Here is a 23,177-nt window from a genome sequence, read left to right as displayed (position 1 = left end):
GCATTTTCCTCTTATCCTTTTATTTATTTACTTTATATTTCTTTTTGTTATTGATTTGCACCTTATTTTTTTCCCTCATCCCGCAATTCTAAATTATCATGAAATCAATCCTTCACGCTTGCGGTGATACATTTGCGCCGACAAATTTGAGCGACGATCCGGGCTTTGATCGAGCCGTACCGTTCCTGATTTGTCTCGCGCCTTCAGACCCGCTTCATGCTTCGACAAGAAGCAAAATATAAAGCAATCGTTCCGACGGAGCTAAATTACTACAGGATAAAGAACGAATAGGAAATTTGGATTTCGAAACAAAAAAGAGAGGGGTGCAACACGAGGACTTCCCAGGGGGTCACCCATCCTAGTACTACTCTCGCCCAAGCACGCTTAACTTCGGAGTTCTGATGGGATCCGGTGCACTAGTGCTGGTATGATCGCACCCGCCATGTTCCTTTCGCTTTATTCTTTTAAACCACCCCGTGCTGCGAAACAGTGTGGCTTTTCTAGACCGAAATTCATTTTAAGCTTCAATTCAAGCATTTTCCTCTTATCCTTTTATTTATTTACTTTATATTTTTTTTTGTTATTGATTTGCACACTATTTTTTTCCCTCATCCCGCAACTCTAAATTATCATGAAATCAATCCTTCACGCTTGCGGTGATACATTTGCGCCGACAAATTTGAGCGACAATCCGGGCTTTGATCGAGCAATACCGTTCCTGATTTGTCTCGCGCCTTCAGACCGCCTTCATGCTTCGACAAGAAGCAAAATATAAAGCAATCGTTCTGACGGGGCTAAATTACTACAGGATAAAGAACGAATAGGAAATTTGGATTTCGAAACAAAAAAAAGAGGGGTGCAACACGAGGACTTCCCAGGGGGTCACCCATTCTAGTACTACTCTCGCCTAAGCACGCTTAATTTCGGAGTTCTGATGGGATCCGGTGCATTAATGCTGGTATGATCGCACCCGCCATTTTCCTTTCGCTTTATTCCTTTAAACTACCCAGTCCTGCGAAGCAGTGTGGCTTTTCTAGACCGAAATTCATTTTAAGCGTCAATTCAAGCATTTTCCTCTTATCCTTTCATTTATTTACTTTATATTTTTTTTGTTATTGATTTGCACCTTATTTTTTTCCCTCATCCCGCAACTCTAAATTATCATGAAATCAATCCTTCATGCTTGCGGTGATACATTTGCGCCCACAAATTTGAGCGACGATCCGGGCTTTGATCGAACCGTACCGTTCCTGATTTGTCTCGCGCCTTCAGACCCCCCTTCATGCTTCGACAAGAAGCAAAATATAAAGCAATCGTTCCGACGGAGCTAAATTACTACAGGATAAAGAACGAATAGGAAATTTGGATTTCGAAACAAAAATGAGAGTGCAACACGAGGACTTCCCAGGGGGTCACCCATCCTAGTACTACTCTCGCCCAAGCACGCTTAATTTCGGAGTTCTGATGGGATCCGGTGCATTAGTGCTGGTATGATCGCACCCGCCATGTTCCTTTCGCTTTATTCTTTTAAACCACCCCGTGCTGCGAAACAGTGTGGCTTTTCTAGACCGAAATTCATTTTAAGCTTCAATTCAAGCATTTTCCTCTTATCCTTTTATTTATTTACTTTATATTTTTTTTTGTTATTGATTTGCAACCTATTTTTTTCCCTCATCCCGCAACTCTAAATTATCATGAAATCAATCCTTCACGCTTGCGGTGATACATTTGCGCCGACAAATTTGAGCGACGATCCGGGCTTTGATCGAGCCGTACCGTTCCTGATTTGTCTCGCGCCTTCAGACCCGCCTTCATGCTTCGACAAGAAGCAAAATATAAAGCAATCGTTCCGACGGAGCTAAATTACTACAGGATAAAGAACGAATAGGAAATTTGGATTTCGAAACAAAAAAGAGAGGGGTGCAACACGAGGACTTCCCAGGGGGTCACCCATCCTAGTACTACTCTCGCCCAAGCACGCTTAACTTCGGAGTTCTGATGGGATCCGGTGCACTAGTGCTGGTATGATCGCACCCGCCATGTTCCTTTCGCTGTATTCTTTTAAACCACCCCGTGCTGCGAAACCGTGTGGCTTTTCTAGACCGAAATTCATTTTAAGCTTCAATTCAAGCATTTTCCTCTTATCCTTTTATTTATTTACTTTATATTTTTTTTGTTATTGATTTGCACCTTATTTTTTTCCCTCATCCCGCAACTCTAAATTATCATGAAATCAATCCTTCACGCTTGCGGTGATACATTTGCGCCGACAAATTTGAGCGACGATCCGGGCTTTGATCGATCCGTACCGTTCCTGATTTGTCTCGCGCCTTCAGACCCGCTTCATGCTTCGACAAGAAGCAAAATATAAAGCAATCGTTCCGACGGAGCTAAATTACTACAGGATAAAGAACGAATAGGAAATTTGGATTTCGAAACAAAAAAGAGAGGGGTGCAACACGAGGACTTCCCAGGGGGTCACCCATCCTAGTACTACTCTCGCCCAAGCACGCTTAACTTCGGAGTTCTGATGGGATCCGGTGCACTAGTGCTGGTATGATCGCACCCGCCATGTTCCTTTCGCTTTATTCTTTTAAACCACCCCGTGCTGCGAAACAGTGTGGCTTTTCTAGACCGAAATTCATTTTAAGCTTCAATTCAAGCATTTTCCTCTTATCCTTTTATTTATTTACTTTATATTTTTTTTTGTTATTGATTTGCACACTATTTTTTTCCCTCATCCCGCAACTCTAAATTATCATGAAATCAATCCTTCACGCTTGCGGTGATACATTTGCGCCGACAAATTTGAGCGACGATCCGGGCTTTGATCGAGCAATACCGTTCCTGATTTGTCTCGCGCCTTCAGACCCGCCTTCATGCTTCGACAAGAAGCAAAATATAAAGCAATCGTTCTGACGGGGCTAAATTACTACAGGATAAAGAACGAATAGGAAATTTGGATTTCGAAACAAAAAAAAGAGGGGTGCAACACGAGGACTTCCCAGGGGGTCACCCATTCTAGTACTACTCTCGCCTAAGCACGCTTAACTTCGGAGTTCTGATGGGATCCGGTGCATTAATGCTGGTATGATCGCACCCGCCATTTTCCTTTCACTTTATTCCTTTAAACTACCCAGTCCTGCGAAGCAGTGTGGCTTTTCTAGACCGAAATTCATTTTAAGCGTCAATTCAAGCATTTTCCTCTTATCCTTTCATTTATTTACTTTATATTTTTTTTGTTATTGATTTGCACCTTATTTTTTTCCCTCATCCCGCAACTCTAAATTATCATGAAATCAATCCTTCATGCTTGCGGTGATACATTTGCGCCCATAAATTTGAGCGACGATCCGGGCTTTGATCGAACCGTACCGTTCCTGGTTTGTCTCGCGCCTTCAGACCCCCCTTCATGCTTCGACAAGAAGCAAAATATAAAGCAATCGTTCCGACGGAGCTAAATTACTACAGGATAAAGAACGAATAGGAAATTTGGATTTCGAAACAAAAATGAGAGTGCAACACGAGGACTTCCCAGGGGGTCACCCATCCTAGTACTACTCTCGCCCAAGCACGCTTAACTTCGGAGTTCTGATGGGATCCGGTGCATTAGTGCTGGTATGATCGCACCCGCCATGTTCCTTTCGCTTTATTCTTTTAAAATACCCCGTCCTGCGAATCAGTGTGGCTTTTCTAGACCGAAATTAATTTTAAGCGTCAATTCAAGCATTTTCCTCTTATCCTTTTATTTATTTACTTTATATTTCTTTTTGTTATTGATTTGCACCTTATTTTTTTCCCTCATCCCGCAATTCTAAATTATCATGAAATCAATCCTTCACGCTTGCGATAATACATTTGCGCCGACAAATTTCAGCGACGATCCGGGCTTTGATCGAGCCGTACCGTTCCTGATTTGTCTCGCGCCTTCAGACCCGCTTCATGCTTCGACAAGAAGCAAAATATAAAGCAATCGTTCCGACGGAGCTAAATTACTACAGGATAAAGTACGAATAGGAAATTTGGATTTCGAAACAAAAAAGAGAGGGGTGCAACACGAGGACTTCCCAAGGGGTCACCCATCCTAGTACTACTCTCGCCCAAGCACGCTTAACTTCGGAGTTCTGATGGGATCCGGTGCACTAGTGCTGGTATGATCGCACCCGCCATGTTCCTTTCGCTTTATTCTTTTAAACCACCCCGTGCTGCGAAACAGTGTGGCTTTTCTAGACCGAAATTCATTTTAAGCTTCAATTCAAGCATTTTCCTCTTATCCTTTTATTTATTTACTTTATATTTTTTTTGTTATTGATTTGCAACCTATTTTTTTCCCTCATTCCGCAACTCTAAATTATCATGAAATCAATCCTTCACGCTTGCGGTGATACATTTGCGCCGACAAATTTGAGCGACGATCCGGGCTTTGATCGAGCAATACCGTTCCTGATTTGTCTCGCGCCTTCAGACCCGCCTTCAGACCCGCCTTCATGCTTCGACAAGAAGCAAAATATAAAGCAATCGTTCCGACGGAGCTAAATTACTACAGGATAAAGAACGAATAGGAAATTTGGATTTCGAAACAAAAAAAAGAGGGATGCAACACGAGTACTTCCCAGGGGGTCACCCATCCTAGTACTACTCTCGCCTAAGCACGCTTAACTTCGGAGTTCTGATGGGATCCGGTGCATTAATGCTGGTATGATCGCACCCGCCATTTTCCATTCGCTTTATTCCTTTAAACTACCCAGTCCTGAAAAGCAGTGTGGCTTTTCTAGACCGAAATTCATTTTAAGCGTCAATACAAGCATTTTCCTCTTATCCTTTTATTTATTTACTTTATATTTTTTTTGTTATTGATTTGCACCTTATTTTTTTCCCTCATCCCGCAACTCTAAATTATCATGAAATCAATCCTTCACGCTTGCGGTGATACATTTGCGCTGACAAATTTGAGCGACGATCCGGGCTTTGATCGAGCCGTACCGTTCCTGATTTGTCTCGCGCCTTCAGACCCGCCTTCATGCTTCGACAAGAAGCAAAATATAAAGCAATCGTTCCGACGGAGCTAAATTACTACAGGATAAAGAACGAATAGGAAATTTGGATTTCGAAACAAAAAAAAGAGGGGTGCAACACGAGGACTTCCCAGGGGGTCACCCATCCTAGTACTACTCTCGCCTAAGCACGCTTAACTTCGGAGTTCTGATGGGATCCGGTGCATTAATGCTGGTATGATCGCACCCGCCATTTTCCTTTCGTTTTATTCCTTTAAACTACCCAGTCCTGAAAAGCAGTGTGGCTTTTCTAGACCGAAATTCATTTTAAGCGTCAATACAAGCATTTTCCTCTTATCCTTTTATTTATTTACTTTATATTTTTTTTGTTATTGATTTGCACCTTATTTTTTTCCCTCATCCCGCAACTCTAAATTATCATGAAATCAATTCTTCACGCTTGCGGTGATACATTTGCGCCGACAAATTTGAGCGACGATCCGGGCTTTGATCGAGCAGTACCGTTCCTGATTTGTCTCGCGCTTTCAGACCCGCCTTTATGCTTCGACAAGAAGCAAAATATAAAGCAATCGTTCCGACGGAGCTAAATTACTACAGGATAAAGAACGAATAGGAAATTTGGATTTCGAAACAAAAAAGAGAGGGGTGCAACACGAGGACTTCCCAGGGGGTCACCCATCCTAGTACTATTCTCGCCCAAACACGCTTAACTTCGAAGTTCTGATGGGATCCGGTGCATTAGTGCTGGTATGATCGCACCCGCCATGTTCCTTTCGCTTTATTCTTTTAAACCACCCCGTGCTGCGAAACAGTGTGGCTTTTCTAGACCGAAATTCATTTTAAGCTTCGATTCAAGCATTTTCCTCTTATCCTTTTATTTATTTACTTTACATTTTTTTTGTTATTGATATGCACCTTATTTTTTTCCCTCATTCCGCAACTCTAAATTATCATGAAATCAATCCTTCACGCTTGCGGTGATACATTTGCGCCGACAAATTTGAGCGACGATCCGGGCTTTGATCGAGCCGTACCGTTCCTGATTTGTCTCGCGCCTTCAGACCCGCCTTCATGCTTCGACAAGAAGCAAAATATAAATTAATCGTTCCGACGGAGCTAAATTACTACAGGATAAAGAACGAATAGGAAATTTGGATTTCGAAACAAAAATGAGAGTGCAACACGAGGACTTCCCAGGGGGTCACCCATCCTAGTACTACTCTCGCCCAAGCACGCTTAACTTCGGAGTTCTGATGGGATCCGGTGCATTAGAGCTGGTATGATCGCACCCGCCATGTTTCTTTCGCTTTATTCTTTTAAACCACCCCGTGCTGCGAAACTGTGTGGTTTTTCTAGACCGAAATTAATTTTAAGCGTCAATTCAAGCATTTTCCTCTTATCCTTTTATTTATTTACTTTATATTTCTTTTGTTATTGATTTGCACCCTATTTTTTTCCCTCGTCCCGCAACTCTAAATTATCATGAAATCAATTCTTCACGCTTGCGGTGATTCACTTGCGCCGACAAATTTGAGCGACGATCCGGGCTTTGGTCGAGCAATACCGTTCCTGATTTGTCTCGCGCCTTCAGACCCGCCTTCATGCTTCGACAAGAAGCAAAATATAAAGCAATCGTTCCGACGGAGCTAAATTACTACAGGATAAAGAACGAATAGGAAATTTGGATTTCGAAACAAAAAAGAGAGGGGTGCAACACGAGGACTTCCCAGGGGGTCACCCATCCTAGTACTATTCTCGCCCAAACACGCTTAACTTCGGAGTTCTGATGGGATCCGGTGCATTAATGCTGGTATGATCGCACCCGCCATTTTCCTTCCGCTTTATTCCTTTAAACTACCCAGTCCTGAAAAGCAGTGTTGCTTTTCTAGACCGAAATTCATTTTAAGCGTCAATACAAGCATTTTCCTCTTATCCTTTTATTTATTTACTTTATATTTTTTTTGTTATTGATTTGCACCTTATTTTTTTCCCTCATCCCGCAACTCTAAATTATCATGAAATCAATTCTTCACGCTTGCGGTGATACATTTGCGCCGACAAATTTGAGCGACGATCCGGGCTTTGATCGAGCCGTACCGTTCCTGATTTGTCTCGCGCCTTCAGACCCGCTTCATGCTTCGACAAGAAACAAAATATAAAGCAATCGTTCCGACGGAGCTAAATTACTACAGGATAAAGAACGAATAGGAAATTTGGATTTCGAAACAAAAAAGAGAGGGGTGCAACACGAGGACTTCCCAGGGGGTCACCCATCCTAGTACTACTCTCGCCCAAGCACGCTTAACTTCGGAGTTCTGATGGGATCCGGTGCACTAGTGCTGGTATGATCGCACCCGCCATGTTCCTTTCGCTTTATTCTTTTAAACCACCCCGTGCTGCGAAACAGTGTGGCTTTTCTAGACCGAAATTCATTTTAAGCTTCAATTCAAGCATTTTCCTCTTATCCTTTTATTTATTTACTTTATATTTTTTTTGTTATTGATTTGCAACCTATTTTTTTCCCTCATTCCGCAACTCTAAATTATCATGAAATCAATCCTTCACGCTTGCGGTGATACATTTGCGCCGACAAATTTGAGCGACGATCCGGGCTTTGATCGAGCAATACCGTTCCTGATTTGTCTCGCGCCTTCAGACCCGCCTTCAGACCCGCCTTCATGCTTCGACAAGAAGCAAAATATAAAGCAATCGTTCCGACGGAGCTAAATTACTACAGGATAAAGAACGAATAGGAAATTTGGATTTCGAAACAAAAAAAAGAGGGATGCAACACGAGTACTTCCCAGGGGGTCACCCATCCTAGTACTACTCTCGCCTAAGCACGCTTAACTTCGGAGTTCTGATGGGATCCGGTGCATTAATGCTGGTATGATCGCACCCGCCATTTTCCATTCGCTTTATTCCTTTAAACTACCCAGTCCTGAAAAGCAGTGTGGCTTTTCTAGACCGAAATTCATTTTAAGCGTCAATACAAGCATTTTCCTCTTATCCTTTTATTTATTTACTTTATATTTTTTTTGTTATTGATTTGCACCTTATTTTTTTCCCTCATCCCGCAACTCTAAATTATCATGAAATCAATCCTTCACGCTTGCGGTGATACATTTGCGCTGACAAATTTGAGCGACGATCCGGGCTTTGATCGAGCCGTACCGTTCCTGATTTGTCTCGCGCCTTCAGACCCGCCTTCATGCTTCGACAAGAAGCAAAATATAAAGCAATCGTTCCGACGGAGCTAAATTACTACAGGATAAAGAACGAATAGGAAATTTGGATTTCGAAACAAAAAAAAGAGGGGTGCAACACGAGGACTTCCCAGGGGGTCACCCATCCTAGTACTACTCTCGCCTAAGCACGCTTAACTTCGGAGTTCTGATGGGATCCGGTGCATTAATGCTGGTATGATCGCACCCGCCATTTTCCTTTCGTTTTATTCCTTTAAACTACCCAGTCCTGAAAAGCAGTGTGGCTTTTCTAGACCGAAATTCATTTTAAGCGTCAATACAAGCATTTTCCTCTTATCCTTTTATTTATTTACTTTATATTTTTTTTGTTATTGATTTGCACCTTATTTTTTTCCCTCATCCCGCAACTCTAAATTATCATGAAATCAATTCTTCACGCTTGCGGTGATACATTTGCGCCGACAAATTTGAGCGACGATCCGGGCTTTGATCGAGCAGTACCGTTCCTGATTTGTCTCGCGCTTTCAGACCCGCCTTTATGCTTCGACAAGAAGCAAAATATAAAGCAATCGTTCCGACGGAGCTAAATTACTACAGGATAAAGAACGAATAGGAAATTTGGATTTCGAAACAAAAAAGAGAGGGGTGCAACACGAGGACTTCCCAGGGGGTCACCCATCCTAGTACTATTCTCGCCCAAACACGCTTAACTTCGAAGTTCTGATGGGATCCGGTGCATTAGTGCTGGTATGATCGCACCCGCCATGTTCCTTTCGCTTTATTCTTTTAAACCACCCCGTGCTGCGAAACAGTGTGGCTTTTCTAGACCGAAATTCATTTTAAGCTTCGATTCAAGCATTTTCCTCTTATCCTTTTATTTATTTACTTTACATTTTTTTTGTTATTGATATGCACCTTATTTTTTTCCCTCATTCCGCAACTCTAAATTATCATGAAATCAATCCTTCACGCTTGCGGTGATACATTTGCGCCGACAAATTTGAGCGACGATCCGGGCTTTGATCGAGCCGTACCGTTCCTGATTTGTCTCGCGCCTTCAGACCCGCCTTCATGCTTCGACAAGAAGCAAAATATAAATTAATCGTTCCGACGGAGCTAAATTACTACAGGATAAAGAACGAATAGGAAATTTGGATTTCGAAACAAAAATGAGAGTGCAACACGAGGACTTCCCAGGGGGTCACCCATCCTAGTACTACTCTCGCCCAAGCACGCTTAACTTCGGAGTTCTGATGGGATCCGGTGCATTAGAGCTGGTATGATCGCACCCGCCATGTTTCTTTCGCTTTATTCTTTTAAACCACCCCGTGCTGCGAAACTGTGTGGTTTTTCTAGACCGAAATTAATTTTAAGCGTCAATTCAAGCATTTTCCTCTTATCCTTTTATTTATTTACTTTATATTTCTTTTGTTATTGATTTGCACCCTATTTTTTTCCCTCGTCCCGCAACTCTAAATTATCATGAAATCAATTCTTCACGCTTGCGGTGATTCACTTGCGCCGACAAATTTGAGCGACGATCCGGGCTTTGGTCGAGCAATACCGTTCCTGATTTGTCTCGCGCCTTCAGACCCGCCTTCATGCTTCGACAAGAAGCAAAATATAAAGCAATCGTTCCGACGGAGCTAAATTACTACAGGATAAAGAACGAATAGGAAATTTGGATTTCGAAACAAAAAAGAGAGGGGTGCAACACGAGGACTTCCCAGGGGGTCACCCATCCTAGTACTATTCTCGCCCAAACACGCTTAACTTCGGAGTTCTGATGGGATCCGGTGCATTAATGCTGGTATGATCGCACCCGCCATTTTCCTTCCGCTTTATTCCTTTAAACTACCCAGTCCTGAAAAGCAGTGTTGCTTTTCTAGACCGAAATTCATTTTAAGCGTCAATACAAGCATTTTCCTCTTATCCTTTTATTTATTTACTTTATATTTTTTTTGTTATTGATTTGCACCTTATTTTTTTCCCTCATCCCGCAACTCTAAATTATCATGAAATCAATTCTTCACGCTTGCGGTGATACATTTGCGCCGACAAATTTGAGCGACGATCCGGGCTTTGATCGAGCCGTACCGTTCCTGATTTGTCTCGCGCCTTCAGACCCGCTTCATGCTTCGACAAGAAACAAAATATAAAGCAATCGTTCCGACGGAGCTAAATTACTACAGGATAAAGAACGAATAGGAAATTTGGATTTCGAAACAAAAAAGAGAGGGGTGCAACACGAGGACTTCCCAGGGGGTCACCCATCCTAGTACTACTCTCGCCCAAGCACGCTTAACTTCGGAGTTCTGATGGGATCCGGTGCACTAGTGCTGGTATGATCGCACCCGCCATGTTCCTTTCGCTTTATTCTTTTAAACCACCCCGTGCTGCGAAACAGTGTGGCTTTTCTAGACCGAAATTCATTTTAAGCTTCAATTCAAGCATTTTCCTCTTATCCTTTTATTTATTTACTTTATATTTTTTTTTGTTATTGATTTGCACACTATTTTTTTCCCTCATCCCGCAACTCTAAATTATCATGAAATCTATCCTTCACGCTTGCGGTGATACATTTGCGCCGACAAATTTGAGCGACGATCCGGGCTTTGATCGAGCAATACCGTTCCTGATTTGTCTCGCGCCTTCAGACCCGCCTTCATGTTTCGACAAGAAGCAAAATATAAAGCAATCGTTCTGACGGGGCTAAATTACTACAGGATAAAGAACGAATAGGAAATTTGGATTTCGAAACAAAAAAAAGAGGGGTGCAACACGAGGACTTCCCAGGGGGTCACCCATTCTAGTACTACTCTCGCCTAAGCACGCTTAACTTCGGAGTTCTGATGGGATCCGGTGCATTAATGCTGGTATGATCGCACCCGCCATTTTCCTTTCGCTTTATTCCTTTAAACTACCCAGTCCTGCGAAGCAGTGTGGCTTTTCTAGACCGAAATTCATTTTAAGCGTCAATTCAAGCATTTTCCTCTTATCCTTTCATTTATTTACTTTATATTTTTTTTGTTATTGATTTGCACCTTATTTTTTTCCCTCATCCCGCAATTCTAAATTATCATGAAATCAATCCTTCATGCTTGCGGTGATACATTTGCGCCCACAAATTTGAGCGACGATCCGGGCTTTGATCGAACCGTACCGTTCCTGATTTGTCTCGCGCCTTCAGACCCCCCTTCATGCTTCGACAAGAAGCAAAATATAAAGCAATCGTTCCGACGGAGCTAAATTACTACAGGATAAAGAACGAATAGGAAATTTGGATTTCGAAACAAAAATGAGAGTGCAACACGAGGACTTCCCAGGGGGTCACCCATCCTAGTACTACTCTCGCCCAAGCACGCTTAACTTCGGAGTTCTGATGGGATCCGGTGCATTAGTGCTGGTATGATCGCAGCCGCCATGTTCCTTTCGCTTTATTCTTTTAAAATACCCCGTCCTGCGAATCAGTGTGGCTTTTCTAGACCGAAATTAATTTTAAGCGTCAATTCAAGCATTTTCCTCTTATCCTTTTATTTATTTACTTTATATTTCTTTTTGTTATTGATTTGCACCTTATTTTTTTCCCTCATCCCGCAATTCTAAATTATCATGAAATCAATCCTTCACGCTTGCGATGATACATTTGCGCCGACAAATTTGAGCGACGATCCGGGCTTTGATCGAGCCGTACCGTTCCTGATTTGTCTCGCGCCTTCAGACCCGCTTCATGCTTCGACAAGAAGCAAAATATAAAGCAATCGTTCCGACGGAGCTAAATTACTACAGGATAAAGAACGAATAGGAAATTTGGATTTCGAAACAAAAAAGAGAGGGGTGCAACACGAGGACTTCCCAGGGGGTCACCCATCCTAGTACTACTCTCGCCCAAGCACGCTTAACTTCGGAGTTCTGATGGGATCCGGTGCACTAGTGCTGGTATGATCGCACCCGCCATGTTCCTTTCGCTTTATTCTTTTAAACCACCCCGTGCTGCGAAACAGTGTGGCTTTTCTAGACCGAAATTCATTTTAAGCTTCAATTCAAGCATTTTCCTCTTATCCTTTTATTTATTTACTTTATATTTTTTTTTGTTATTGATTTGCACACTATTTTTTTCCCTCATCCCGCAACTCTAAATTATCATGAAATCTATCCTTCACGCTTGCGGTGATACATTTGCGCCGACAAATTTGAGCGACGATCCGGGCTTTGATCGAGCAATACCGTTCCTGATTTGTCTCGCGCCTTCAGACCCGCCTTCATGTTTCGACAAGAAGCAAAATATAAAGCAATCGTTCTGACGGGGCTAAATTACTACAGGATAAAGAACGAATAGGAAATTTGGATTTCGAAACAAAAAAAAGAGGGGTGCAACACGAGGACTTCCCAGGGGGTCACCCATTCTAGTACTACTCTCGCCTAAGCACGCTTAACTTCGGAGTTCTGATGGGATCCGGTGCATTAATGCTGGTATGATCGCACCCGCCATTTTCCTTTCGCTTTATTCCTTTAAACTACCCAGTCCTGCGAAGCAGTGTGGCTTTTCTAGACCGAAATTCATTTTAAGCGTCAATTCAAGCATTTTCCTCTTATCCTTTCATTTATTTACTTTATATTTTTTTTGTTATTGATTTGCACCTTATTTTTTTCCCTCATCCCGCAATTCTAAATTATCATGAAATCAATCCTTCATGCTTGCGGTGATACATTTGCGCCCACAAATTTGAGCGACGATCCGGGCTTTGATCGAACCGTACCGTTCCTGATTTGTCTCGCGCCTTCAGACCCCCCTTCATGCTTCGACAAGAAGCAAAATATAAAGCAATCGTTCCGACGGAGCTAAATTACTACAGGATAAAGAACGAATAGGAAATTTGGATTTCGAAACAAAAATGAGAGTGCAACACGAGGACTTCCCAGGGGGTCACCCATCCTAGTACTACTCTCGCCCAAGCACGCTTAACTTCGGAGTTCTGATGGGATCCGGTGCATTAGTGCTGGTATGATCGCAGCCGCCATGTTCCTTTCGCTTTATTCTTTTAAAATACCCCGTCCTGCGAATCAGTGTGGCTTTTCTAGACCGAAATTAATTTTAAGCGTCAATTCAAGCATTTTCCTCTTATCCTTTTATTTATTTACTTTATATTTCTTTTTGTTATTGATTTGCACCTTATTTTTTTCCCTCATCCCGCAATTCTAAATTATCATGAAATCAATCCTTCACGCTTGCGATGATACATTTGCGCCGACAAATTTGAGCGACGATCCGGGCTTTGATCGAGCCGTACCGTTCCTGATTTGTCTCGCGCCTTCAGACCCGCTTCATGCTTCGACAAGAAGCAAAATATAAAGCAATCGTTCCGACGGAGCTAAATTACTACAGGATAAAGAACGAATAGGAAATTTGGATTTCGAAACAAAAAAGAGAGGGGTGCAACACGAGGACTTCCCAAGGGGTCACCCATCCTAGTACTACTCTCGCCCAAGCACGCTTAACTTCGGAGTTCTGATGGGATCCGGTGCACTAGTGCTGGTATGATCGCACCCGCCATGTTCCTTTCGCTTTATTCTTTTAAACCACCCCGTGCTGCGAAACAGTGTGGCTTTTCTAGACCGAAATTCATTTTAAGCTTCAATTCAAGCATTTTCCTCTTATCCTTTTATTTATTTACTTTATATTTTTTTTTGTTATTGATTTGCAACCTATTTTTTTCCCTCATCCCGCAACTCTAAATTATCATGAAATCAATCCTTCACGCTTGCGGTGATACATTTGCGCCGACAAATTTGAGCGACGATCCGGGCTTTGATCGAGCAATACCGTTCCTGATTTGTCTCGCGCCTTCAGACCCGCCTTCAGACCCGCCTTCATGCTTCGACAAGAAGCAAAATATAAAGCAATCGTTCCGACGGAGCTAAATTACTACAGGATAAAGAAAGAATAGGAAATTTGGATTTCGAAACAAAAAAAAGAGGGATGCAACACGAGTACTTCCCAGGGGGTCACCCATCCTAGTACTACTCTCGCCTAAGCACGCTTAACTTCGGAGTTCTGATGGGATCCGGTGCATTAATGCTGGTATGATCGCACCCGCCATTTTCCATTCGCTTTATTCCTTTAAACTACCCAGTCCTGAAAAGCAGTGTGGCTTTTCTAGACCGAAATTCATTTTAAGCGTCAATACAAGCATTTTCCTCTTATCCTTTTATTTATTTACTTTATATTTTTTTTGTTATTGATTTGCACCTTATTTTTTTCCCTCATCCCGCAACTCTAAATTATCATGAAATCAATCCTTCACGCTTGCGGTGATACATTTGCGCTGACAAATTTGAGCGACGATCCGGGTTTTGATCGAGCCGTACCGTTCCTGATTTGTCTCGCGCCTTCAGACCCGCCTTCATGCTTCGACAAGAAGCAAAATATAAAGCAATCGTTCCGACGGAGCTAAATTACTACAGGATAAAGAACGAATAGGAAATTTGGATTTCGAAACAAAAAAGAGAGGGGTGCAACACGAGGACTTCCCAGGGGGTCACCCATCCTAGTACTATTCTCGCCCAAACACGCTTAACTTCGGAGTTCTGATGGGATCCGGTGCATTAGTGCTGGTATGATCGCACCCGCCATGTTCCTTTCGCTTTATTCTTTTAAACCACCCCGTGCTGCGAAACAGGGTGGCTTTTCTAGACCGAAATTCATTTTAAGCTTCGATTCAAGCATTTTCCTCTTATCCTTTTATTTATTTACTTTACATTTTTTTTGTTATTGATATGCACCTTATTTTTTTCCCTCATTCCGCAACTCTAAATTATCATGAAATCAATCCATCACGCTTGCGGTGATACATTTGCGCCGACAAATTTGAGCGACGATCCGGGCTTTGATCGAGCCGTACCGTTCCTGATTTGTCTCGCGCCTTCAGACCCGCCTTCATGCTTCGACAAGAAGCAAAATATAAATTAATCGTTCCGACGGAGCTAAATTACTACAGGATAAAGAACGAATAGGAAATTTGGATTTCGAAACAAAAATGAGAGTGCAACACGAGGACTTCCCAGGGGGTCACCCATCCTAGTACTACTCTCGCCCAAGCACGCTTAACTTCGGAGTTCTGATGGGATCCGGTGCATTAGAGCTGGTATGATCGCACCCGCCATGTTTCTTTCGCTTTATTCTTTTAAACCACCCCGTGCTGCGAAACTGTGTGGTTTTTCTAGACCGAAATTAATTTTAAGCGTCAATTCAAGCATTTTCCTCTTATCCTTTTATTTATTTACTTTATATTTCTTTTGTTATTGATTTGCACCCTATTTTTTTCCCTCGTCCCGCAACTCTAAATTATCATGAAATCAATTCTTCACGCTTGCGGTGATTCACTTGCGCCGACAAATTTGAGCGACGATCCGGGCTTTGGTCGAGCAATACCGTTCCTGATTTGTCTCGCGCCTTCAGACCCGCCTTCATGCTTCGACAAGAAGCAAAATATAAAGCAATCGTTCCGACGGAGCTAAATTACTACAGGATAAAGAACGAATAGGAAATTTGGATTTCGAAACAAAAAAGAGAGGGGTGCAACACGAGGACTTCCCAGGGGGTCACCCATCCTAGTACTATTCTCGCCCAAACACGCTTAACTTCGGAGTTCTGATGGGATCCGGTGCATTAATGCTGGTATGATCGCACCCGCCATTTTCCTTCCGCTTTATTCCTTTAAACTACCCAGTCCTGAAAAGCAGTGTTGCTTTTCTAGACCGAAATTCATTTTAAGCGTCAATACAAGCATTTTCCTCTTATCCTTTTATTTATTTACTTTATATTTTTTTTGTTATTGATTTGCACCTTATTTTTTTCCCTCATCCCGCAACTCTAAATTATCATGAAATCAATTCTTCACGCTTGCGGTGATACATTTGCGCCGACAAATTTGAGCGACGATCCGGGCTTTGATCGAGCCGTACCGTTCCTGATTTGTCTCGCGCCTTCAGACCCGCTTCATGCTTCGACAAGAAGCAAAATATAAAGCAATCGTTCCGACGGAGCTAAATTACTACAGGATAAAGAACGAATAGAAAATTTGGATTTCGAAACAAAAAAGAGAGGGGTGCAACACGAGGACTTCCCAGGGGGTCACCCATCCTAGTACTACTCTCGCCCAAGCACGCTTAACTTCGAAGTTCTGATGGGATCCGGTGCACTAGTGCTGGTATGATCGCACCCGCCATGTTCCTTTCGCTTTATTCTTTTAAACCACCCCGTGCTGCGAAACAGTGTGGCTTTTCTAGACCGAAATTCATTTTAAGCTTCAATTCAAGCATTTTCCTCTTATCCTTTTATTTATTTACTTTATATTTTTTTTTGTTATTGATTTGCACACTATTTTTTTCCCTCATCCCGCAACTCTAAATTATCATGAAATCTATCCTTCACGCTTGCGGTGATACATTTGCGCCGACAAATTTGAGCGACGATCCGGGCTTTGATCGAGCAATACCGTTCCTGATTTGTCTCGCGCCTTCAGACCCGCCTTCATGTTTCGACAAGAAGCAAAATATAAAGCAATCGTTCTGACGGGGCTAAATTACTACAGGATAAAGAACGAATAGGAAATTTGGATTTCGAAACAAAAAAAAGAGGGGTGCAACACGAGGACTTCCCAGGGGGTCACCCATTCTAGTACTACTCTCGCCTAAGCACGCTTAACTTCGGAGTTCTGATGGGATCCGGTGCATTAATGCTGGTATGATCGCACCCGCCATTTTCCTTTCGCTTTATTCCTTTAAACTACCCAGTCCTGCGAAGCAGTGTGGCTTTTCTAGACCGAAATTCATTTTAAGCGTCAATTCAAGCATTTTCCTCTTATCCTTTCATTTATTTACTTTATATTTTTTTTGTTATTGATTTGCACCTTATTTTTTTCCCTCATCCCGCAACTCTAAATTATCATGAAATCAATCCTTCCTACTTGCGGTGATACATTTGCGCCCACAAATTTGAGTGACGATCCGGGCTTTGATCGAACCGTACCGTTCCTGATTTGTCTCGCGCCTTCAGACCCCCCTTCATGCTTCGACAAGAAGCAAAATATAAAGCAATCGTTCCGACGGAGCTAAATTACTACAGGATAAAGAACGAATAGGAAATTTGGATTTCGAAACAAAAATGAGAGTGCAACACGAGGACTTCCCAGGGGGTCACCCATCCTAGTACTACTCTCGCCCAAGCACGCTTAACTTCGGAGTTCTGATGGGATCCGGTGCATTAGTGCTGGTATGATCGCAGCCGCCATGTTCCTTTCGCTTTATTCTTTTAAAATACCCCGTCCTGCGAATCAGTGTGGCTTTTCTAGACCGAAATTAATTTTAAGCGTCAATTCAAGCATTTTCCTCTTATCCTTTTATTTATTTACTTTATATTTCTTTTTGTTATTGATTTGCACCTTATTTTTTTCCCTCATCCCGCAATTCTAAATTATCATGAAATCAATCCTTCACGCTTGCGATGATACATTTGCGCCGACAAATTTGAGCGACGATCCGGGCTTTGATCGAGCCGTACCGTTCCTGATTTGTCTCGCGCCTTCAGACCCGCTTCATGCTTCGACAAGAAGCAAAATATAAAGCAATCGTTCCGACGGAGCTAAATTACTACAGGATAAAGAACGAATAGGAAATTTGGATTTCGAAACAAAAAAGAGAGGGGTGCAACACGAGGACTTCCCAAGGGGTCACCCATCCTAGTACTACTCTCGCCCAAGCACGCTTAACTTCGGAGTTCTGATGGGATCCGGTGCACTAGTGCTGGTATGATCGCACCCGCCATGTTCCTTTCGCTTTATTCTTTTAAACCACCCCGTGCTGCGAAACAGTGTGGCTTTTCTAGACCGAAATTCATTTTAAGCTTCAATTCAAGCATTTTCCTCTTATCCTTTTATTTATTTACTTTATATTTTTTTTTGTTATTGATTTGCAACCTATTTTTTTCCCTCATCCCGCAACTCTAAATTATCATGAAATCAATCCTTCACGCTTGCGGTGATACATTTGCGCCGACAAATTTGAGCGACGATCCGGGCTTTGATCGAGCAATACCGTTCCTGATTTGTCTCGCGCCTTCAGACCCGCCTTCAGACCCGCCTTCATGCTTCGACAAGAAGCAAAATATAAAGCAATCGTTCCGACGGAGCTAAATTACTACAGGATAAAGAACGAATAGGAAATTTGGATTTCGAAACAAAAAAAAGAGGGATGCAACACGAGTACTTCCCAGGGGGTCACCCATCCTAGTACTACTCTCGCCTAAGCACGCTTAACTTCGGAGTTCTGATGGGATCCGGTGCATTAATGCTGGTATGATCGCACCCGCCATTTTCCATTCGCTTTATTCCTTTAAACTACCCAGTCCTGAAAAGCAGTGTGGCTTTTCTAGACCGAAATTCATTTTAAGCGTCAATACAAGCATTTTCCTCTTATCCTTTTATTTTTTTACTTTATATTTTTTTTGTTATTGATTTGCACCTTATTTTTTTCCCTCATCCCGCAACTCTAAATTATCATGAAATCAATCCTTCACGCTTGCGGTGATACATTTGCGCTGACAAATTTGAGCGACGATCCGGGCTTTGATCGAGCCGTACCGTTCCTGATTTGTCTCGCGCCTTCAGACCCGCCTTCATGCTTCGACAAGAAGCAAAATATAAAGCAATCGTTCCGACGGAGCTAAATTACTACAGGATAAAGAACGAATAGGAAATTTGGATTTCGAAACAAAAAAGAGAGGGGTGCAACACGAGGACTTCCCAGGGGGTCACCCATCCTAGTACTATTCTCGCCCAAACACGCTTAACTTCGGAGTTCTGATGGGATCCGGTGCATTAGTGCTGGTATGATCGCACCCGCCATGTTCCTTTCGCTTTATTCTTTTAAACCACCCCGTGCTGCGAAACAGTGTGGCTTTTCTAGACCGAAATTCATTTTAAGCTTCGATTCAAGCATTTTCCTCTTATCCTTTTATTTATTTACTTTACATTTTTTTTGTTATTGATATGCACCTTATTTTTTTCCCTCATTCCGCAACTCTAAATTATCATGAAATCAATCCTTCACGCTTGCGGTGATACATTTGCGCCGACAAATTTGAGCGACGATCCGGGCTTTGATCGAGCCGTACCGTTCCTGATTTGTCTCGCGCCTTCAGACCCGCCTTCATGCTTCGACAAGAAGCAAAATATAAAGCAATCGTTCCGACGGAGCTAAATTACTACAGGATAAAGAACGAATAGGAAATTTGGATTTCGAAACAAAAAAGAGAGGGGTGCAACACGAGGACTTCCCAGGGGGTCACCCATCCCAGTACTATTCTCGCCCAAACACGCTTAACTTCGGAGTTCTGATGGGATCCGGTGCATTAGTGCTGGTATGATCGCACCCGCCATGTTCCTTTCGCTTTATTCTTTTAAACCACCCCGTGCTGCGAAACAGTGTGGCTTTTCTAGACCGAAATTCATTTTAAGCTTCGATTCAAGCATTTTCCTCTTATCCTTTTATTTATTTACTTTACATTTTTTTTGTTATTGATATGCACCTTATTTTTTTCCCTCATTCCGCAACTCTAAATTATCATGAAATCAATCCTTCACGCTTGCGGTGATACATTTGCGCCGACAAATTTGAGCGACGATCCGGGCTTTGATCGAGCCGTACCGTTCCTGATTTGTCTCGCGCCTTCAGACCCGCTTCATGCTTCGACAAGAAGCAAAATATAAAGCAATCGTTCCGACGGAGCTAAATTACTACAGGATAAAGAACGAATAGGAAATTTGGATTTCGAAACAAAAAAGAGAGGGGTGCAACACGAGGACTTCCCAGGGGGTCACCCATCCTAGTACTACTCTCGCCCAAGCACGCTTAACTTCGGAGTTCTGATGGGATCCGGTGCACTAGTGCTGGTATGATCGCACCCGCCATGTTCCTTTCGCTTTATTCTTTTAAACCACCCCGTGCTGCGAAACAGTGTGGCTTTTCTAGACCGAAATTCATTTTAAGCTTCAATTCAAGCATTTTCCTCTTATCCTTTTATTTATTTACTTTATATTTTTTTTTGTTATTGATTTGCACACTATTTTTTTCCCTCATCCCGCAACTCTAAATTATCATGAAATCAATCCTTCACGCTTGCGGTGATACATTTGCGCCGACAAATTTGAGCGACGATCCGGGCTTTGATCGAGCAATACCGTTCCTGATTTGTCTCGCGCCTTCAGACCCGCCTTCATGCTTCGACAAGAAGCAAAATATAAAGCAATCGTTCTGACGGAGCTAAATTACTACAGGATAAAGAACGAATAGGAAATTTGGATTTCGAAACAAAAAAAAGAGGGGTGCAACACGAGGACTTCCCAGGGGGTCACCCATTCTAGTACTACTCTCGCCTAGGCACGCTTAACTTCGGAGTTCTGTTGGGATCCGGTGCATTAATGCTGGTATGATCGCACCCGCCATTTTCCTTTCGCTTTATTCCTTTAAACTACCCAGTCCTGCGAAGCAGTGTGGCTTTTCTAGACCGAAATTCATTTTAAGCGTCAATTCAAGCATTTTCCTCTTATCCTTTTATTTATTTACTTTATATTTTTTTTGTTATTGATTTGCACCTTATTTTTTTCCCTCATCCCGCAACTCTAAATTATCATGAAATCAATCCTTCATGCTTGCGGTGATACATTTGCGCCCACAAATTTGAGCGACGATCCGGGCTTTGATCGAACCGTACCGTTCCTGATTTGTCTCGCGCCTTCAGACCCCCCTTCATGCTTCGACAAGAAGCAAAATATAAAGCAATCGTTCCGACGGAGCTAAATTACTACAGGATAAAGAACGAATAGGAAATTTGGATTTCGAAACAAAAATGAGAGTGCAACACGAGGACTTCCCAGGGGGTCACCCATCCTAGTACTACTCTCGCCCAAGCACGCTTAACTTCGGAGTTCTGATGGGATCCGGTGCATTAGTGCTGGTATGATCGCACCCGCCATGTTCCTTTCGCTTTATTCTTTTAAAATACCCCGTCCTGCGAATCAGTGTGGCTTTTCTAGACCGAAATTAATTTTAAGCGTCAATTCAAGCATTTTCCTCTTATCCTTTTATTTATTTACTTTATATTTCTTTTTGTTATTGATTTGCACCTTATTTTTTTCCCTCATCCCGCAATTCTAAATTATCATGAAATCAATCCTTCACGCTTGCGATGATACATTTGCGCCGACAAATTTGAGCGACGATCCGGGCTTTGATCGAGCCGTACCGTTCCTGATTTGTCTCGCGCCTTCAGACCCGCTTCATGCTTCGACAAGAAGCAAAATATAAAGCAATCGTTCCGACGGAGCTAAATTACTACAGGATAAAGAACGAATAGGAAATTTGGATTTCGAAACAAAAAAGAGAGGGGTGCAACACGAGGACTTCCCAGGGGGTCACCCATCCTAGTACTACTCTCGCCCAAGCACGCTTAACTTCGGAGTTATGATGGGATCCGGTGCACTAGTGCTGGTATGATCGCACCCGCCATGTTCCTTTCGCTTTATTCTTTTAAACCACCCCGTGCTGCGAAACAGTGTGGCTTTTCTAGACCGAAATTCATTTTAAGCTTCAATTCAAGCATTTTCCTCTTATTCTTTTATTTATTTACTTTATATTTTTTTTTGTTATTGATTTGCAACCTATTTTTTTCCCTCATCCCGCAACTCTAAATTATCATGAAATCAATCCTTCACGCTTGCGGTGATACATTTGCGCCGACAAATTTGAGCGACGATCCGGGCTTTGATCGAGCAATACCGTTCCTGATTTGTCTCGCGCCTTCAGACCCGCCTTCATGCTTCGACAAGAAGCAAAATATAAAGCAATCGTTCTGACGGAGCTAAATTACTACAGGATAAAGAACGAATAGGAAATTTGGATTTCGAAACAAAAAAAAGAGGGGTGCAACACGAGGACTTCCCAGGGGGTCACCCATTCTAGTACTACTCTCGCCTAAGCACGCTTAACTTCGGAGTTCTGATGGGATCCGGTGCATTAATGCTGGTATGATCGCACCCGCCATTTTCCTTTCGCTTTATTCCTTTAAACTACCCAGTCCTGCGAAGCAGTGTGGCTTTTCTAGACCGAAATTCATTTTAAGCGTCAATTCAAGCATTTTCCTCTTATCCTTTTATTTATTTACTTTATATTTTTTTTGTTATTGATTTGCACCTTATTTTTTTCCCTCATCCCGCAACTCTAAATTATCATGAAATCAATCCTTCATGCTTGCGGTGATACATTTGCGCCCACAAATTTGAGCGACGATCCGGGCTTTGATCGAACCGTACCGTTCCTGATTTGTCTCGCGCCTTCAGACCCCCCTTCATGCTTCGACAAGAAGCAAAATATAAAGCAATCGTTCCGACGGAGCTAAATTACTACAGGATAAAGAACGAATAGGAAATTTGGATTTCGAAACAAAAATGAGAGTGCAACACGAGGACTTCCCAGGGGGTCACCCATCCTAGTACTACTCTCGCCCAAGCACGCTTAACTTCGGAGTTCTGAAGGGATCCGGTGCATTAGTGCTGGTATGATCGCACCCGCCATGTTCCTTTCGCTTTATTCTTTTAAAATACCCCGTCCTGCGAATCAGTGTGGCTTTTCTAGACCGAAATTAATTTTAAGCGTCAATTCAAGTATTTTCCTCTTATCCTTTTATTTATTTACTTTATATTTCTTTTTGTTATTGATTTGCACCTTATTTTTTTCCCTCATCCCGCAATTCTAAATTATCATGAAATCAATCCTTCACGCTTGCGATGATACATTTGCGCCGACAAATTTGAGCGACGATCCGGGCTTTGATCGAGCCGTACCGTTCCTGATTTGTCTCGCGCCTTCAGACCCGCTTCATGCTTCGACAAGAAGCAAA

The 23,177-nt window shown here is 42.5% G+C and overlaps 43 non-coding genes across 43 annotated transcripts; all 43 read right to left on the bottom strand.

The window, feature by feature from the left end:
- Positions 1-320: 320 nt before the first annotated feature.
- LOC140030675 (5S ribosomal RNA) lies at positions 321-439 on the bottom strand. Its single transcript, XR_011834594.1, has one exon. It is a non-coding gene; the product is annotated as a 5S ribosomal RNA (ribosomal RNA).
- A 414-nt stretch (positions 440-853) lies between these two features.
- LOC140032267 (5S ribosomal RNA) lies at positions 854-972 on the bottom strand. Its single transcript, XR_011836192.1, has one exon. It is a non-coding gene; the product is annotated as a 5S ribosomal RNA (ribosomal RNA).
- Positions 973-1,383: 411 nt separating this feature from the next.
- LOC140031327 (5S ribosomal RNA) lies at positions 1,384-1,502 on the bottom strand. The gene has a single exon (XR_011835248.1). It is a non-coding gene; the product is annotated as a 5S ribosomal RNA (ribosomal RNA).
- Positions 1,503-1,917: 415 nt separating this feature from the next.
- On the bottom strand, positions 1,918-2,036 carry LOC140030674 (5S ribosomal RNA). The gene has a single exon (XR_011834593.1). It is a non-coding gene; the product is annotated as a 5S ribosomal RNA (ribosomal RNA).
- Positions 2,037-2,449: 413 nt separating this feature from the next.
- On the bottom strand, positions 2,450-2,568 carry LOC140030672 (5S ribosomal RNA). Its single transcript, XR_011834591.1, has one exon. It is a non-coding gene; the product is annotated as a 5S ribosomal RNA (ribosomal RNA).
- Positions 2,569-2,983: 415 nt separating this feature from the next.
- On the bottom strand, positions 2,984-3,102 carry LOC140031610 (5S ribosomal RNA). The gene has a single exon (XR_011835532.1). It is a non-coding gene; the product is annotated as a 5S ribosomal RNA (ribosomal RNA).
- Positions 3,103-3,513: 411 nt separating this feature from the next.
- On the bottom strand, positions 3,514-3,632 carry LOC140029926 (5S ribosomal RNA). Its single transcript, XR_011833841.1, has one exon. It is a non-coding gene; the product is annotated as a 5S ribosomal RNA (ribosomal RNA).
- A 414-nt stretch (positions 3,633-4,046) lies between these two features.
- Positions 4,047-4,165, bottom strand: LOC140030762 (5S ribosomal RNA). The gene has a single exon (XR_011834681.1). It is a non-coding gene; the product is annotated as a 5S ribosomal RNA (ribosomal RNA).
- Positions 4,166-4,591: 426 nt separating this feature from the next.
- On the bottom strand, positions 4,592-4,710 carry LOC140031690 (5S ribosomal RNA). Its single transcript, XR_011835613.1, has one exon. It is a non-coding gene; the product is annotated as a 5S ribosomal RNA (ribosomal RNA).
- A 414-nt stretch (positions 4,711-5,124) lies between these two features.
- On the bottom strand, positions 5,125-5,243 carry LOC140031453 (5S ribosomal RNA). The gene has a single exon (XR_011835375.1). It is a non-coding gene; the product is annotated as a 5S ribosomal RNA (ribosomal RNA).
- Positions 5,244-5,657: 414 nt separating this feature from the next.
- Positions 5,658-5,776, bottom strand: LOC140031583 (5S ribosomal RNA). Its single transcript, XR_011835504.1, has one exon. It is a non-coding gene; the product is annotated as a 5S ribosomal RNA (ribosomal RNA).
- A 411-nt stretch (positions 5,777-6,187) lies between these two features.
- On the bottom strand, positions 6,188-6,306 carry LOC140031046 (5S ribosomal RNA). The gene has a single exon (XR_011834967.1). It is a non-coding gene; the product is annotated as a 5S ribosomal RNA (ribosomal RNA).
- A 414-nt stretch (positions 6,307-6,720) lies between these two features.
- Positions 6,721-6,839, bottom strand: LOC140031430 (5S ribosomal RNA). The gene has a single exon (XR_011835351.1). It is a non-coding gene; the product is annotated as a 5S ribosomal RNA (ribosomal RNA).
- A 413-nt stretch (positions 6,840-7,252) lies between these two features.
- Positions 7,253-7,371, bottom strand: LOC140030671 (5S ribosomal RNA). Its single transcript, XR_011834590.1, has one exon. It is a non-coding gene; the product is annotated as a 5S ribosomal RNA (ribosomal RNA).
- Positions 7,372-7,797: 426 nt separating this feature from the next.
- Positions 7,798-7,916, bottom strand: LOC140031689 (5S ribosomal RNA). The gene has a single exon (XR_011835612.1). It is a non-coding gene; the product is annotated as a 5S ribosomal RNA (ribosomal RNA).
- A 414-nt stretch (positions 7,917-8,330) lies between these two features.
- Positions 8,331-8,449, bottom strand: LOC140031451 (5S ribosomal RNA). The gene has a single exon (XR_011835373.1). It is a non-coding gene; the product is annotated as a 5S ribosomal RNA (ribosomal RNA).
- A 414-nt stretch (positions 8,450-8,863) lies between these two features.
- On the bottom strand, positions 8,864-8,982 carry LOC140031582 (5S ribosomal RNA). Its single transcript, XR_011835503.1, has one exon. It is a non-coding gene; the product is annotated as a 5S ribosomal RNA (ribosomal RNA).
- A 411-nt stretch (positions 8,983-9,393) lies between these two features.
- Positions 9,394-9,512, bottom strand: LOC140031045 (5S ribosomal RNA). Its single transcript, XR_011834966.1, has one exon. It is a non-coding gene; the product is annotated as a 5S ribosomal RNA (ribosomal RNA).
- A 414-nt stretch (positions 9,513-9,926) lies between these two features.
- On the bottom strand, positions 9,927-10,045 carry LOC140031429 (5S ribosomal RNA). The gene has a single exon (XR_011835350.1). It is a non-coding gene; the product is annotated as a 5S ribosomal RNA (ribosomal RNA).
- A 413-nt stretch (positions 10,046-10,458) lies between these two features.
- LOC113722313 (5S ribosomal RNA) lies at positions 10,459-10,577 on the bottom strand. Its single transcript, XR_003456637.2, has one exon. It is a non-coding gene; the product is annotated as a 5S ribosomal RNA (ribosomal RNA).
- Positions 10,578-10,992: 415 nt separating this feature from the next.
- On the bottom strand, positions 10,993-11,111 carry LOC113722383 (5S ribosomal RNA). The gene has a single exon (XR_003456695.2). It is a non-coding gene; the product is annotated as a 5S ribosomal RNA (ribosomal RNA).
- A 411-nt stretch (positions 11,112-11,522) lies between these two features.
- LOC113722307 (5S ribosomal RNA) lies at positions 11,523-11,641 on the bottom strand. The gene has a single exon (XR_003456631.2). It is a non-coding gene; the product is annotated as a 5S ribosomal RNA (ribosomal RNA).
- Positions 11,642-12,055: 414 nt separating this feature from the next.
- LOC113722371 (5S ribosomal RNA) lies at positions 12,056-12,174 on the bottom strand. The gene has a single exon (XR_003456684.2). It is a non-coding gene; the product is annotated as a 5S ribosomal RNA (ribosomal RNA).
- Positions 12,175-12,589: 415 nt separating this feature from the next.
- Positions 12,590-12,708, bottom strand: LOC113722399 (5S ribosomal RNA). Its single transcript, XR_003456710.2, has one exon. It is a non-coding gene; the product is annotated as a 5S ribosomal RNA (ribosomal RNA).
- Positions 12,709-13,119: 411 nt separating this feature from the next.
- On the bottom strand, positions 13,120-13,238 carry LOC113722382 (5S ribosomal RNA). Its single transcript, XR_003456694.2, has one exon. It is a non-coding gene; the product is annotated as a 5S ribosomal RNA (ribosomal RNA).
- A 414-nt stretch (positions 13,239-13,652) lies between these two features.
- LOC113722402 (5S ribosomal RNA) lies at positions 13,653-13,771 on the bottom strand. Its single transcript, XR_003456713.2, has one exon. It is a non-coding gene; the product is annotated as a 5S ribosomal RNA (ribosomal RNA).
- Positions 13,772-14,198: 427 nt separating this feature from the next.
- LOC113722370 (5S ribosomal RNA) lies at positions 14,199-14,317 on the bottom strand. Its single transcript, XR_003456683.2, has one exon. It is a non-coding gene; the product is annotated as a 5S ribosomal RNA (ribosomal RNA).
- A 414-nt stretch (positions 14,318-14,731) lies between these two features.
- On the bottom strand, positions 14,732-14,850 carry LOC113722316 (5S ribosomal RNA). The gene has a single exon (XR_003456640.2). It is a non-coding gene; the product is annotated as a 5S ribosomal RNA (ribosomal RNA).
- A 411-nt stretch (positions 14,851-15,261) lies between these two features.
- On the bottom strand, positions 15,262-15,380 carry LOC113722336 (5S ribosomal RNA). The gene has a single exon (XR_003456657.2). It is a non-coding gene; the product is annotated as a 5S ribosomal RNA (ribosomal RNA).
- Positions 15,381-15,794: 414 nt separating this feature from the next.
- On the bottom strand, positions 15,795-15,913 carry LOC113722323 (5S ribosomal RNA). Its single transcript, XR_003456646.2, has one exon. It is a non-coding gene; the product is annotated as a 5S ribosomal RNA (ribosomal RNA).
- A 413-nt stretch (positions 15,914-16,326) lies between these two features.
- Positions 16,327-16,445, bottom strand: LOC113722342 (5S ribosomal RNA). The gene has a single exon (XR_003456663.2). It is a non-coding gene; the product is annotated as a 5S ribosomal RNA (ribosomal RNA).
- A 415-nt stretch (positions 16,446-16,860) lies between these two features.
- Positions 16,861-16,979, bottom strand: LOC113722356 (5S ribosomal RNA). Its single transcript, XR_003456671.2, has one exon. It is a non-coding gene; the product is annotated as a 5S ribosomal RNA (ribosomal RNA).
- A 411-nt stretch (positions 16,980-17,390) lies between these two features.
- LOC113722315 (5S ribosomal RNA) lies at positions 17,391-17,509 on the bottom strand. Its single transcript, XR_003456639.2, has one exon. It is a non-coding gene; the product is annotated as a 5S ribosomal RNA (ribosomal RNA).
- Positions 17,510-17,923: 414 nt separating this feature from the next.
- Positions 17,924-18,042, bottom strand: LOC113722324 (5S ribosomal RNA). The gene has a single exon (XR_003456647.2). It is a non-coding gene; the product is annotated as a 5S ribosomal RNA (ribosomal RNA).
- Positions 18,043-18,469: 427 nt separating this feature from the next.
- LOC113722401 (5S ribosomal RNA) lies at positions 18,470-18,588 on the bottom strand. Its single transcript, XR_003456712.2, has one exon. It is a non-coding gene; the product is annotated as a 5S ribosomal RNA (ribosomal RNA).
- Positions 18,589-19,002: 414 nt separating this feature from the next.
- On the bottom strand, positions 19,003-19,121 carry LOC113722369 (5S ribosomal RNA). Its single transcript, XR_003456682.2, has one exon. It is a non-coding gene; the product is annotated as a 5S ribosomal RNA (ribosomal RNA).
- Positions 19,122-19,535: 414 nt separating this feature from the next.
- Positions 19,536-19,654, bottom strand: LOC113722322 (5S ribosomal RNA). The gene has a single exon (XR_003456645.2). It is a non-coding gene; the product is annotated as a 5S ribosomal RNA (ribosomal RNA).
- A 413-nt stretch (positions 19,655-20,067) lies between these two features.
- On the bottom strand, positions 20,068-20,186 carry LOC113722395 (5S ribosomal RNA). The gene has a single exon (XR_003456706.2). It is a non-coding gene; the product is annotated as a 5S ribosomal RNA (ribosomal RNA).
- Positions 20,187-20,601: 415 nt separating this feature from the next.
- Positions 20,602-20,720, bottom strand: LOC113722400 (5S ribosomal RNA). The gene has a single exon (XR_003456711.2). It is a non-coding gene; the product is annotated as a 5S ribosomal RNA (ribosomal RNA).
- A 411-nt stretch (positions 20,721-21,131) lies between these two features.
- On the bottom strand, positions 21,132-21,250 carry LOC113722337 (5S ribosomal RNA). Its single transcript, XR_003456658.2, has one exon. It is a non-coding gene; the product is annotated as a 5S ribosomal RNA (ribosomal RNA).
- A 414-nt stretch (positions 21,251-21,664) lies between these two features.
- Positions 21,665-21,783, bottom strand: LOC113722368 (5S ribosomal RNA). Its single transcript, XR_003456681.2, has one exon. It is a non-coding gene; the product is annotated as a 5S ribosomal RNA (ribosomal RNA).
- Positions 21,784-22,198: 415 nt separating this feature from the next.
- Positions 22,199-22,317, bottom strand: LOC140031609 (5S ribosomal RNA). Its single transcript, XR_011835531.1, has one exon. It is a non-coding gene; the product is annotated as a 5S ribosomal RNA (ribosomal RNA).
- Positions 22,318-22,728: 411 nt separating this feature from the next.
- On the bottom strand, positions 22,729-22,847 carry LOC113722317 (5S ribosomal RNA). The gene has a single exon (XR_003456641.2). It is a non-coding gene; the product is annotated as a 5S ribosomal RNA (ribosomal RNA).
- Between the last annotated feature and the right edge of the window lie 330 nt (positions 22,848-23,177).

Source organism: Coffea arabica, chromosome 11e (genome assembly GCF_036785885.1).
Source record: "Coffea arabica cultivar ET-39 chromosome 11e, Coffea Arabica ET-39 HiFi, whole genome shotgun sequence".
Lineage (NCBI taxonomy): Eukaryota > Viridiplantae > Streptophyta > Magnoliopsida > Gentianales > Rubiaceae > Coffea > Coffea arabica.
The sequence above is the reverse complement of the archived record's forward strand: the minus strand, read 5'-3'. Positions and strand labels throughout refer to the sequence as shown.